At 40.1% G+C, this 12,228-nt stretch overlaps 1 pseudogene; it reads left to right on the plus strand.

Annotated features, from left to right (window-relative positions):
* The first annotated feature begins 3,932 nt into the window (after positions 1–3,932).
* LOC110544679 (signal transducing adapter molecule 1-like) lies at positions 3,933–5,224 on the plus strand (annotated as a pseudogene).
* The last annotated feature ends 7,004 nt before the right edge of the window (positions 5,225–12,228 follow it).

Genomic DNA, 12,228 nt, shown 5'->3' on the forward strand with positions numbered 1-12,228 from the left:
GGAATGAGAGTTTTGCTGAGTATACTAGCCTGGGCTGATGTCTGTGTTCTCTTAGGGTCTGCATGATATCCATTCAGGCCTTTCTGGCTTTCATAGTCTCTGTTGAGAAGTCAGGTGTGATTCTGATGGGTTTGTCATTATATGTTACTTGTCATTTTTTTCCTTGATTCTTTTAGTATTTTTTTTCTTTGTTCTGTATATTTACTGTTTTGATTATGATGTGGCAGGGAGATTTTGTTTTCTGGTTTAATTTATTAGGTGTTCTGTAGGCCTCTTGTATGCTTCTAGGCCTCACTTTTAAGTTGTGGAAATTTTCTTCCATGATTTTGTTGAAAATATTTTCTGGGCCTCTGAGACAGGAATGTTTTTTTTTTTTCCTGTATTCCTATTATTCTTAGCTTTTGTCTTTTCATGTTTTCTTGGATTTCTTGGATGGTTTGTGTCAGTAATTTTTTATATTTATCATTTTCTGTGACAGATACATTGATTTCTTCCATTGTATCTTCCGCACCTAAGCTTCTTTCTTATATCTCTTGTAGTGTGTTGGTTATGCTTATCTCTGTAGTTCCTGTTTCCTTTCTAAGTTATTTCTATCCATGATTTCCCTGTGTTTTCTTTAGTTTTTCCAGTTCTATCCTCAGATCTTGAACTATTTTGTTGATTTTCTTCACCTGTCCGACTGTATTTTCCTGTTTTTCCTTCAATTCTTTCACCTTTTTGTTTGAATATTCCTCTGTTTCTTTTATTTCTTTCAGTAATTTAATCATTTTTCTCTCTGAAAGCCACAAACTGACTGCATCTTCCTGTATTTCTTTACAGGTGGCCATAATCTGTTTAAGTGTATCTTCCTCTAATTCTTTAAGCATTTCATTTGTTTCCTTTATAAGCATAGATGTGAGGTCATCTTCTTGAATTTCACTTATGTTAGAGTGTCCAGAGCTCCTTGCCCCTGGATAACTGGGTTCTGAGGATGCCATATTGCTTTGCCTTTTGTTTGTTGTGCTTTTACGCTGGCTTCTACCCATCTGGCTGTCTCAGGTGTTGGCTGTTAATTTCTGATGCCTGCTAGAATCCTGGGGTTGGGAGAATCCCCTTGGCAGGGTTCTGAGGGAGGTCTCCTCAGCTTTTTGGGTATAGTCAGCTGAATGGCAGTGTTTCTCAGGAATTGTCACAGTTCACCTCAGGCATATGACCCTGTGTGATAACTGTGGTGTTCAGGAAGGCTCTCCTCTCATCAGGAGAAGTCCTGGAGATGGCTGCCCTGCTGCTGGGTTTCTTGCTCTGGATTTAGTGAGCTGCAGCTGCTGCTGCTCTTAAGCTGTATTTGGTGGACGCAGCCCTCTTGAAGAATCAGGGTGTCCTGCTGTTTCATCAGTTTAGCTAGGGATACCTGGTCGCACCTTGGAGCAATATCTGAGGGTTGCTCCAATGGCTCTCAGGCATTTGTAGGTCTGAGGTTGCCCCTGTGTGCCCCAGTACCCTAGCTGTAATCAATGGCAGATGAGCACAGCACTCAGTGTGCAGTAGGAAGCCAGAGCCTAGAGCCTGTGGGAACCCAGAAACTTTTTTAGAGCTGGGTGTCCTGAGGGTTGGACCTGATATTTTCTCCACTGTGGGGTTTCACCCAACAGGGACACCCAGACTGTGGTGTTTTGGGGTCCTCAGTTCTTTCTGGGATGGCAAGTAGAACACACAGGCTTGTGGGTCTGCCTTGTTGGTGACTGGGTGCCTGGGCGCCTTCAGGAACCTGGGAACTTTTCCCTGAGAACTTTGTGTGTGTGTATGGGGGGTGGTTCAGCTGAGTGCTCTGAGGTCAGACCTGCTGTTCCCCTCACTGTGGGCTTTCCCAGACAGAGAAACTCAGTCTCTGGTGCCCTAGAACCATCAGTTTTGTCTGGAATAGTGAGTTAGTAACACAGGTAGGACTCTGTGCTGGCAGCTTTGTACCTCACTCTGGGTTGACTACTGGGCATCTGCCAGACCCCAGGTCCTTTTCCAGGGATTGTCTGGGTAACCTATGGTCTGACCCAATTGCTTCCTGCACTGGTGGGTGGGGAAGGTCTCTTGACTGGAAATCCCAGTTTCTGGTATTGTGGGGCCCACAGTTCAGTCTCGGACAGTGATCAGAGCAAGCTGGCATGTGGCTCTGGGTGGTGACCAATTGGCTGGCAGGACCGGGAACTCTTCTGTGATTTAGCTAGGTGACCTGAACTGAATTGAATCAAACACCATGGGGTTTCCTCTCACCTGGAAAACATAATCACTGGTGTTCTAGGACCCAGAGTTCTGTCTGCTGGTCACCGTGCAGACCCTGCCATGCTGCTGATCAAAAAGAGTGTCCTCTTGGTGCTGCCATCTTGGATCCCCCTGATTCAATTTTCTTAATGGCTCAATTTTCTTAATATTCCATTGTATAATTATACCACATTTTCTTTAACCATTATCTGTTGAGAGACAAATAGTTGTTGTTGTTTTTTTTTTTTCTATTTTCTGGCTATTATGACTAGAACACCAAAGAACATAGTTGAGCAAGGGTCTCTGTCATAGGATAAAGCATCCTTCAGGTATATATCCAGATTTATTGTACCCGCCTGCGGGACTAGTAATTCATGGGGTCTTCGAAGAGGACCAAGCCTGAAAGAAAAACAGGTGAAAGAGAAGAACGGGACCAAGCAGTTTTCCTTGTCAAAGTCCCGTTTTTATGGGGCAAAGCTTTTGCTTTTAAGCTCAAAGAATAAGGAAGTAAAAAATTGGAGGGAGAAGGACCGGAGGCTATCTCGTGATTCCGGTCAGGTGGGGGAATCAGGTGGTGAGATCAGGTGGGGGAGTCAGGTGGGGGAGTCAGGTGGGGGAGTGAGGTCAGGGAGTCAGGTGGGGGGTCGTTCCTGGTCTCAGGAAGCAATCTATCCAGGTGGTCAAGGCTAGTTGCAGCCTCTGGCGCCAGCATCTGTCGTGACTACATGCCTGGGATTCTTGGTCTCCGGCAATTTATATAGCTGTATCTTGAGGTGGACTGTTTTCTATCTTCCAGAGGACTTACCATACTGATTTCCATAGTGGCTGTACAAGGCTGAAGTTCCACCATCTCATTTTATATTTGAATATATGGTTCTTCATTTTCCTGCTTCAGCAGCCATACTTGTCTGATGTCACGCCTCCTTACCATAATAGACTGTTCTGTAAAAACTGCATACAAGAGTCTTTACACAGCCTTCTATAACTATAGACCCCAAAACCCATATTTCTATATGTTATTTTGATGGTGACATTTTATCACAGCAACAAAAAGTATCTAATAAACATGTGAAATGTGAGAAGAGGGAAATATTGAGAAATAAAAGATTAAGCAGGGATGGAGGTGGTAGAATAAAGGAGAGGAAGGGGTGATGGATAGATTAAGGACATATGGGAAATCCTTATGAAAACCCAACATTTAGTCAGCTAATTTGAAACTACAACTTAATTTTTTAAGACTTCAAAATAAATTATACTGTATCAGTACACAGAAAAATATACTTTATTAAATGAAAATTGTGTTTCATGTCATGAGATATCTTTCTGTGAGGTACTGGTTAAGGATTCTTCATAGAACTCCAAACACCATGGTATACTGATTTTTCTTGGTTACCCACCATAATAAATGGTGAGACCTTACTACTGAAGATACCACACGCTTTGGTTGCTGGATCAACATGAATCAGTCTCAAACTGGGAGAAAAATTTTCTCCCTGTGGTCTGGATTTTACAGTGACAAAAGATAGTGTGCAGGCTGTTGTGAGCACTGCTGAAGTGTTGAACCCTAAGGGCTGCAGTAACAGCTTCCCAGACAAGATGTGCAATAGTGCCATGTCTGTTATGTGGTAGATGACTACTTTCTGAGGGGATTTAATACCTGCTCTCAAGAAAAAAAATAATGAGACGGACTGGAAGAGATGAAGAAGGAGTATGACATGACAGGTTAGCCTGAAGAAGAAACCGTATGGTGCCGGGAAGAAGGACTCCAATTATGGCGTGAAAAGGCCCAGATGAAGAATTAAAGCTGCAGAACAAGCAAAAACAAGCCCTTCTCTGGTAGCCAAGGACCCCACTGTGGCTAACAAAAAGGAGGAAGAAGATTTAGCAAAAGCTATTAAGTTGTCTCTCAAGGAGCAAAGGCAGCAGTCAACTACCCTTTCCCCTTTGTATCCGAGCACATCTAATCTCTTAACTAACCACCAACATGAAAGCAGGAAAGTCCGTGCTGTTTATGACTTTGAAGCTGCTGAGAATAATGAGCTTACCTTTAAAGCTGGAGACATTATTACAGTCCTTGATGACAGTGATCCCAACTGGTAGAAAGGTGAAACCCATCAAGGCATGGAGCTTTTCCTTCTAATTTTGTGAGTGCAGATCTCACTGCTGACCCAGAAATGATTAAAATAGAGAAGAAGATGGTACAACTCAATGATGATATTCAGATAGAAACAATAGAGCCAGACCAGAACCGGCCTTTATTGATGAAGATAAAATGAACCAGTTGTTACAGATGTTGCGAAGTGCAGACCCCAGTGATAATCAGCCAGACTTACCAGAGCTACTTCATCTTGAAGTGATGTGTCATCAGATGGGACCTCTCATTGATGAAAAGCTGGAAGATATTGATAGAAAGCATTCAGAACGCTCAGAACTAAATGTGAAGGTGATGGAAGCCCTTTTATTGGATACAAACTTAATGAATGAAGATTCAATGTATTCTACATATTCAAAATTACAGGACCATTAGTATTAGGTGCAATCACTTGGTGTTTCTGGTTCCCAGGTATATCCAGGACCTGCTCAAGGTGGCACCTACCTGGGTGCCGGAAGTGCACAGGTGAGCCATCTCCAGAGCTACAGTCTTCCTCCTGAGCAGCTGTCTTCCATCAGCCAAGGAGCAATTCCACCCTCTGCAAATGCAGCTCTTCCTAGTCAGCAGACCCAGGCTTCTTACCCGAATGCAATGGTTAGTTCTGTTCATGGAAATTGGTTTCCCAGCCAGGCTTCAATATACAGTCCTCCTGCTGCTGCTGTGCCTGTACCTGCTGCTGTCCCCGTACCTGCTGATGTCACCAAATACCAGAATACAGAACCTAATATGTTCCAGGTGCCAAACTATACTTTGACATTATCAGCCCTGCCTCAAACAGGAGGCAGCCAACAACCACCTCAGCCACAGCAAGCATATTCTCAGAAGGCTCTGCTATAGAACTCTGTGTTCCTCTTGGTGGCATATTTCTCCTGAATGCCACTGACTGTTAGGAGATTCATTAACACCTAAGATTTGTTTTCCTCAGCGTATAGGAGTCTTTCTTGGTCAAGTTCATATACTCAAGAGCTAGAACTTTCTTTAATTTGCACTGACTTTCGAGAAGTCTGTCGCTCCCCCGAGTTATGAAGCTACTTACAACATTTATTTCCTTTCATAATATGAAGAATTGTTACAAGATTATTGTGTTGTATAGTTACCTGGTTTGTAACACTCAGAAGTTGATAAAACTGTTGTGGCAATATTATGTACATACATTGTCATATAACTTCATTAGTGACCGTTTGAACTACAATGGTGATCATGTGAATACATTTAACGTTGTGTTACATTGATTTACATTGCTTTTTTATTTTAATCATGAACAAGTTCTATGTCTGCTAATGCTTTGTGTGAACTTAAGACAAGTACACTATCTTTTTAAGCTACAACAGAACCAAGTTGTTAGCACATTGACCTGAAGGCGTTGTGGCCCCCCTGTAGCGTCACATTACATTGAACCTTTCTTGTACTAACTGTGTAAACTTATGTACGTTATGTCTTTCTGTAGCTTCTGCCCACTACTGGTTGTCATCATACCAGCATACAGTAGCCAAATTTTTGGTGTAGTTAGAGGAGAATAATGTTCAATTTAAATTTTTATATTTTGGCATGATGTTCCAGGTAGTGTGGACCATGGGACAAAAATGAGTCTTTCTATCTGATTTTAAAGAAGTGATGTTGACTTACTTTCCGTAGTGGACCGTGGTGGTAAGGTTTCAAAGCCGCATGCTGTGTCTATTGGTAGCAGTGACGCCAAAGATAAAGGCGATGTGCATAGAACATTTTCAACTGGAAAAGCAGTGAACCAAAACCACATTTTCAAAGTGTCTTGTAATATTCTGGATATAAGCAAAATTTGATTCACTTGTCTTATCCCCCTAGTATTTTAAAATATGCCTTTGACACCCTGTATCTTTTAATTCTCATTAAAATGGATATGAGTAGGTGTTTCAAAGTGAAAGAAAGAAAGAGAGAGAGAGAAAGAAAGAGAGAGAGAGAGAGAGCACCAGGATTTTAAAAAAATAAAGAAAGAAATTTATGCTCAATACTAACACATAGTCAAAAGTTTAAGGCTGTGGAGGACATATAGTCAAAGGTAGAAGTATTGTTAGTTTGCTAATTGGTTTCAAATTACCTCCTAATTATTTGTATATATATAATGTTATATGATCTCAATTTTGGTCATATAAGCTTCTTATTGTAATGAACAGCAGTCAATAGACACACATATAACTAGCCAAAATGCTAAGAACAAGAGGCCGTCTGAATATTTTCACCTTTAAGTCTGGTGCAAAAGATTGCCTGTAGTCTGGAGCAAAAACAGTTTCAATCTATGTAAATATCAGGATATTAAATTCCATATGTTACATGTAAGTTGCTTTGATCTGCTGCAGCTGAGTGCAGTGAACTGACAGTTTGTGTTTGTCAAGCAAAAGAAGTGTCACTCCATGCCAAGAGGAAGGCTGTAGCTGACACGTGGAGGGCAGAGGGCAGTGAGTATGAGTGACTCGATTCAGCAGTCTGACAAGTTAAATAACTGAACATTTGAGAATTCCTTGTGAAGCTTCTAGCTGAAAGAAGCTATGAAGATGCCTTGGAAGTAGAAATTTCCTGAGGCACTCATTAATGATTTATTTTTTTTTAATTTTATGTACATCGCTATTCTGCTCACTTGTATGTGCGTGAGGGTGTCAGATCTCCTAGAACCAGAGTTACAGATAACTGGGAGCTGCCATGTCCGTGCTGAGAATTGAACTCAGGTCCTTTGCAAGAACATCCAGTGCTTTTTACTGCTGAACCAACTCTTCAGCCTTGATATTAATTTCTTTTAAAAATCTATATTGAAGTTCATGTGTGTATGATGAGTGGGTGGGATGGAGTTTCTAACGTTCCTATTGTAAATGGTCATTACAGAGGAACCTGACTGGAATGAGGTGGCATTGGGGAAGAGAGATTTGAGATGGGTTTCCAAGTATCCCAGGATGGCTTTGAATTTATGATGCAGCTAAAGATGCTCCTAAACTTCAAATTCCCCTGCCTCTACTTGCTGAAGTTCTCTGAGCACTGGGACCTAAGGCCTCTGCTACCATACCTGATTTGTGTAGTTCTATGGATCAAACGAGCCCAGGGTCTCCTGTAAGCAAGGCAACTGAGCTAAGCATTCTCGTTAATGTTTGTCAATTTGATTGGAATTGCTCTTGAATCTGAATATAGAACAAACATATAATAAGCATAAATATCTAGGTATTAGATAAAAGGGCTGACAGATAGGGAAGCTTGAGATTACACAAAAGCAGACAGGTTATCAGGAAATGTACTCAGAATCAGAAGCCATGAATTATGCTTTGAGATCTTTCACTAAGTTACAAAAAACAGCTGTTTCTCTATAACTGTTTCTCTAAAGCAGCTTAGATAAGGCCATGATATGTGAGTTTGAATCCTAGTTTTGCATTTTGTTATTTCATACATGACTTCACACAGTAACTTCAAGTCTTTCTGCCTCAATGTCTTCATCTGTAAAATGAGCAACAAGCATCTCCCATGGATGGCATATAAAATTCAACTAAGGGATATGTTAAAAGGAGATTACCACAGTAATTGGTGCTTACCCAGTAAACACCACCAGCTGCCCTTCTCTAAAACTGGAAAAAAAAAAAACATTCAAAATGCACTTATAGACTTGAGTGCTAATGGAAAAAACAACAAAAAAGTATAAAGGCTGCAAAGTCCTGATTTGAATTTCTAACAAACATGGCACAAGTTTGAAATGGTCTTGAGAACTGGCAGAGACTCATGCAGCCCTGTTCATACTGCATGGGTCTCTGTGGCTTCATTTGAGCTTTGTTCATGTTGATTTAGACAAAATTCTGCCAAAAATGAGCAAGCTTAAATGCAGAACAACTGCAGTTCAACTGCTGAACTCTGCCAAACAGGGTGAGCAAATCCTAAATAGTTCCTGCTTCACATTTATGTCTGTCAAATATACTGAGCCAGAGGGTGAAGATGATGCTCCAACGTTACAGACAGTTATGGGTGACTGTTCAGGCAGCAAACTGTCTCTGTCTTTTTTTTTTTTTTTTTTTGGAAGCTGCTAACATGCACTTCCTATTTACTCCAGTAACTAATTTTATTACTTCTCCAGTCTCTGGTGGGGTTGAAGAGCAAATAGTTATAGTTCCACAGTTAAGCTTAAATTGTTTAAAATTTAAGAAAATGCTTTCATATAGGTAATATCAATAAGGATAAAAATTAATTTAGGTATAGAACTTTAAATGTGTCAAGATAGGATAGATAATCAAATACTTTTTCCAAATGCACATGGACTGGACATTGCACATATAAATCTTACATAATAGTTTTCATAACTTTTATAATTATTATTGTATTGAAAGAAAAGGAGCCTTTTATTGGACTTAAAGGGGGAATTGTTGGTATAATGTTCTTATGGAATGTATACAATTTACCCTTGTTCATTCAAATGCTGATTTCTCTACTCCACTATCTGGTTTCAATCCGGACATTACATTGTGATGCTTATTCTAAGTATCACCTGTCTCATGGTAAAACATGCCACCATTTGTTCTCTGTAATTGTCAAACAACCAGCCACTGCTGTACAATGGAGAGAATAGGGTAAAACATCCTGGTCCAGAGGGGAGGAGAAGGAAGTGAGTGGGAGGAAGAGAGCAAGAGCAGAAAGACAGGACTTAGAACCATGAAGAAAGATGAACCAGACCTAAGATATGACTAAAAGCAAATATAATGGGTGAAATCTAAATGGTAGGAAACTGTACAGGCTTTGAGGTTTTATAATGGAATAACTATTGCCCAGCATTGTGCTCTAGGTTAAGTACATAAATCCTAGTCTCGGGATGGTGATTTGGGTATGCAGCTGGTTTAGGAATAACCGCTGTTTAACTAAAAGATAAATCAATAATAAATATTAATAACCCAGAACATTTGGGTGACCTTGTTTCTTAGTGTCCTCTATTCCATCTGGTCCTTACAATCTGTCTGACTTTTCTTCCGTAGGGTTCCCTGAGCTGTGAGGAAAAAGATTTGATAGAAGCATCCTGTTTAAGGCTGAGTGTTCCAAGGTCTTTCACTCTGTACATAATGTCTGGTGTGGGTTTCTGTATTTGTTCAGAGGACCTGCTTTGTTCAGGACTTGTACAGTCACTGCTGCTGTGAGTTCAGAGATGCGACAGCCATATCACATCCAGAAGACAGCTTTTCTCCTGTGTATTTTTTCTGCCCTCCTCCAACCCAAAATGTCTCCTGAGATTTATAGGCATGATACAGTTGTCCATTTTAGGACTAAGCACTCAACTGTCACTAATTTTGACACTTTGAGTTTCTGCAGTAACCACAGCTAGCTTCAAACATATCTTTCCTCACCACTTGCTAAGAGAAGCATCCACAGGTCATAGGTCCTAGGAAGAAAACTTGCAATGTTGTATTGTAAATGAATATAACTTCCTTCTAATATTTATATTCACAGTCAGAGGATTTCCTTATTTTAATGCTTTGTAGTAAGCAATGGTGTGTTTATACCGTGTTTTCTTTAGTAGTCCATCCATTGACAGCTACGTGATCTGATTCATCTATTGTTAAGTCAAATTCTGCCACATTGGAATATATAAAGATGCAACAGTCTTTGCAGGGAGAATTCAGATCATACCATGACTTTCTGGAAGCTGTCTAAACCTTCTACCAGACAGTGAAAGCAGTGTTTGGCATGGTCATGGATTTAGCCTCTGTGTACTTCCTTTTTGGCTTCTGTTCCAATGCTTTTCTCAAGTTAGTCTCTTAGCTTATGAGCATCCTCTTCCTAGTGTGGCCTCATGTTTGCTTCTCTATGCAGATTTAATGCTCTCCCTGTAAATGGTCTTATGGGTTGACTCCAAGCTCACCCTGAAACCATTGAGCTTACTCTTTTCTGGCCACTCAGCTCTGATGTCCCCCAGCAGTTTCCGTCTTCTTTCCCTGATGTATTACATATTATGATTTCATTACTAATCTCGTTTTCTATATGCATTTTTTTCTTAAAATTGGACAGCTAAAACAAGACAACATTTGCTTTCTCTCTGATATGTATTCAGCAGCAAACTCTGTCTTTGATACGTGGTATTTATTCACCAAATACCTAGTAAAGCATCATGAAAAGAATGAGCAGGTAAACATGACCTATAAGAAAATATTGAGCTCTTTCAAGCAAGTAGACCAATGCCTGGGGCGCTCAAGATAGGTGTTCTATCACAGATATGTTACTTCTCACTTCCTAAGTATACAATAAAATAGACCATTTGGAATTTGGATGTAACTATGTAATACTTACATTAGTAAAGAAGCAGGCATAGTGTGATACCAGCACTTCAGAAGGCAGAATAGAAGACCCAAAATACACATAGAGAAACAGAGCTATGGTGATTCCCCCATGTTCAGCCCTGAAAACATAAATACAAGTAACATTATATATATTGAGTAGATTATATTTTAAAATGCATATCTATATATATAAATATAAAATGCATATATATATATATATGTAACAACAGTCAATATGAAAGGACCATAAATTTGAAAGAGAGTAAGGAATGAAACTTTAGAAATATAACTAAATGTGAGGACACCCTTTTTATTAATTAATTAATTTTTTATTAATTACAATTTATTTACTTTGTATCCCAGCTGTAGCTCCCTCCCTCATCTCCTCCCATGCCTCATCTCCTCCAAGTCCACTGATAGAGGAGGACCTCCTCCTCTTCCCTTTGCTCCCCTAGTCTATCAGGTCTCATCAGGACTGGCTGCATTGTCTTCCTCTGTGGCCTGGTAAAGCTGAACCTCTCTCAGGGGGAGGGAGTCAAACATAAAGCCACTGAAATCATGTCAGAGACAGTCCCTGTTCCCATTACTAGGGAACCCACTTGGAGACTGATCTGCCATGGGCTAGATCTGTGCAGGGCTTCTAGGTTATCTCCATGAATGGTCCTTGGTTAAAGAATCAGTCTCAGAAAAGACCCCTGTGCCTTTTTTTATACATTCAAAAACTAAGATTCCCAAGCAAATTCCCAAAATTCCCAAGCAATCTATAGACTCAATTAAACCTCTATCAAATCCCAAGTACATATTACAGAATTAGAAAAAAAATCCTTCAGATTTTTTAGAATTGGAATTGATATGCCCAAGATCACCAATCATTAGGAAAATGAAAATCAAAACCACGAGAACCACCATACAACTGTTGGAATGTCAATAATTAAGGTAAAAATAAATAAATTTTTACAAAGATTTGAGAAAAACAGCATTTTGAAGAAATTAGAAAATGGTACTGAATTATGAGAACAATATAGATATTTGTTATGTCTGCTCTTCTCTGAAAGGAAATGGAGGAGAAGCAGATCTGGGAAAGAGGAAAGATGGAGGACTTCTGGGAGGAGTGGGGGGGGACTATGATTGGGATACATTGTAAATTTAGGGTCCATGAATCCCTGAAGAAAGAAATCAGACTCAGAAGGTATGTACAAACAGAGTGTTTATTCTGCAGAGAATTCTTTTGTACTGGGGTTACCACCTCACAAAATGGCAGTGACCCTACAAGGAGCTTGAAGGCTCTTTTTAAATCTGGAAAGGGGAATTCCTACTGTGGCTACATGACCTCAGTTGGGATTGGATGGTGCTCATGGAGGCTATGTGACTCTGATCGGGACTGACTGGCTCTTTGGAATTAAGCCTGCTCATTCCTCTCTTTGAGTAGGATTCTATCTCAAATCTTTGAGATGGGTCCAAGGGCTGATATTGAGACTTAACACCATGAGTTAGACCATGGAGATCTGATCTTCAACAATTTTTTTTTCTAATGCTAGGCATAATCATGAAAGGGGTGCAAAGCATGAGCAGAGA

The sequence above is a fragment of the Meriones unguiculatus genome, chromosome 3, assembly GCF_030254825.1.
Source record: "Meriones unguiculatus strain TT.TT164.6M chromosome 3, Bangor_MerUng_6.1, whole genome shotgun sequence".
NCBI lineage: Eukaryota > Metazoa > Chordata > Mammalia > Rodentia > Muridae > Meriones > Meriones unguiculatus.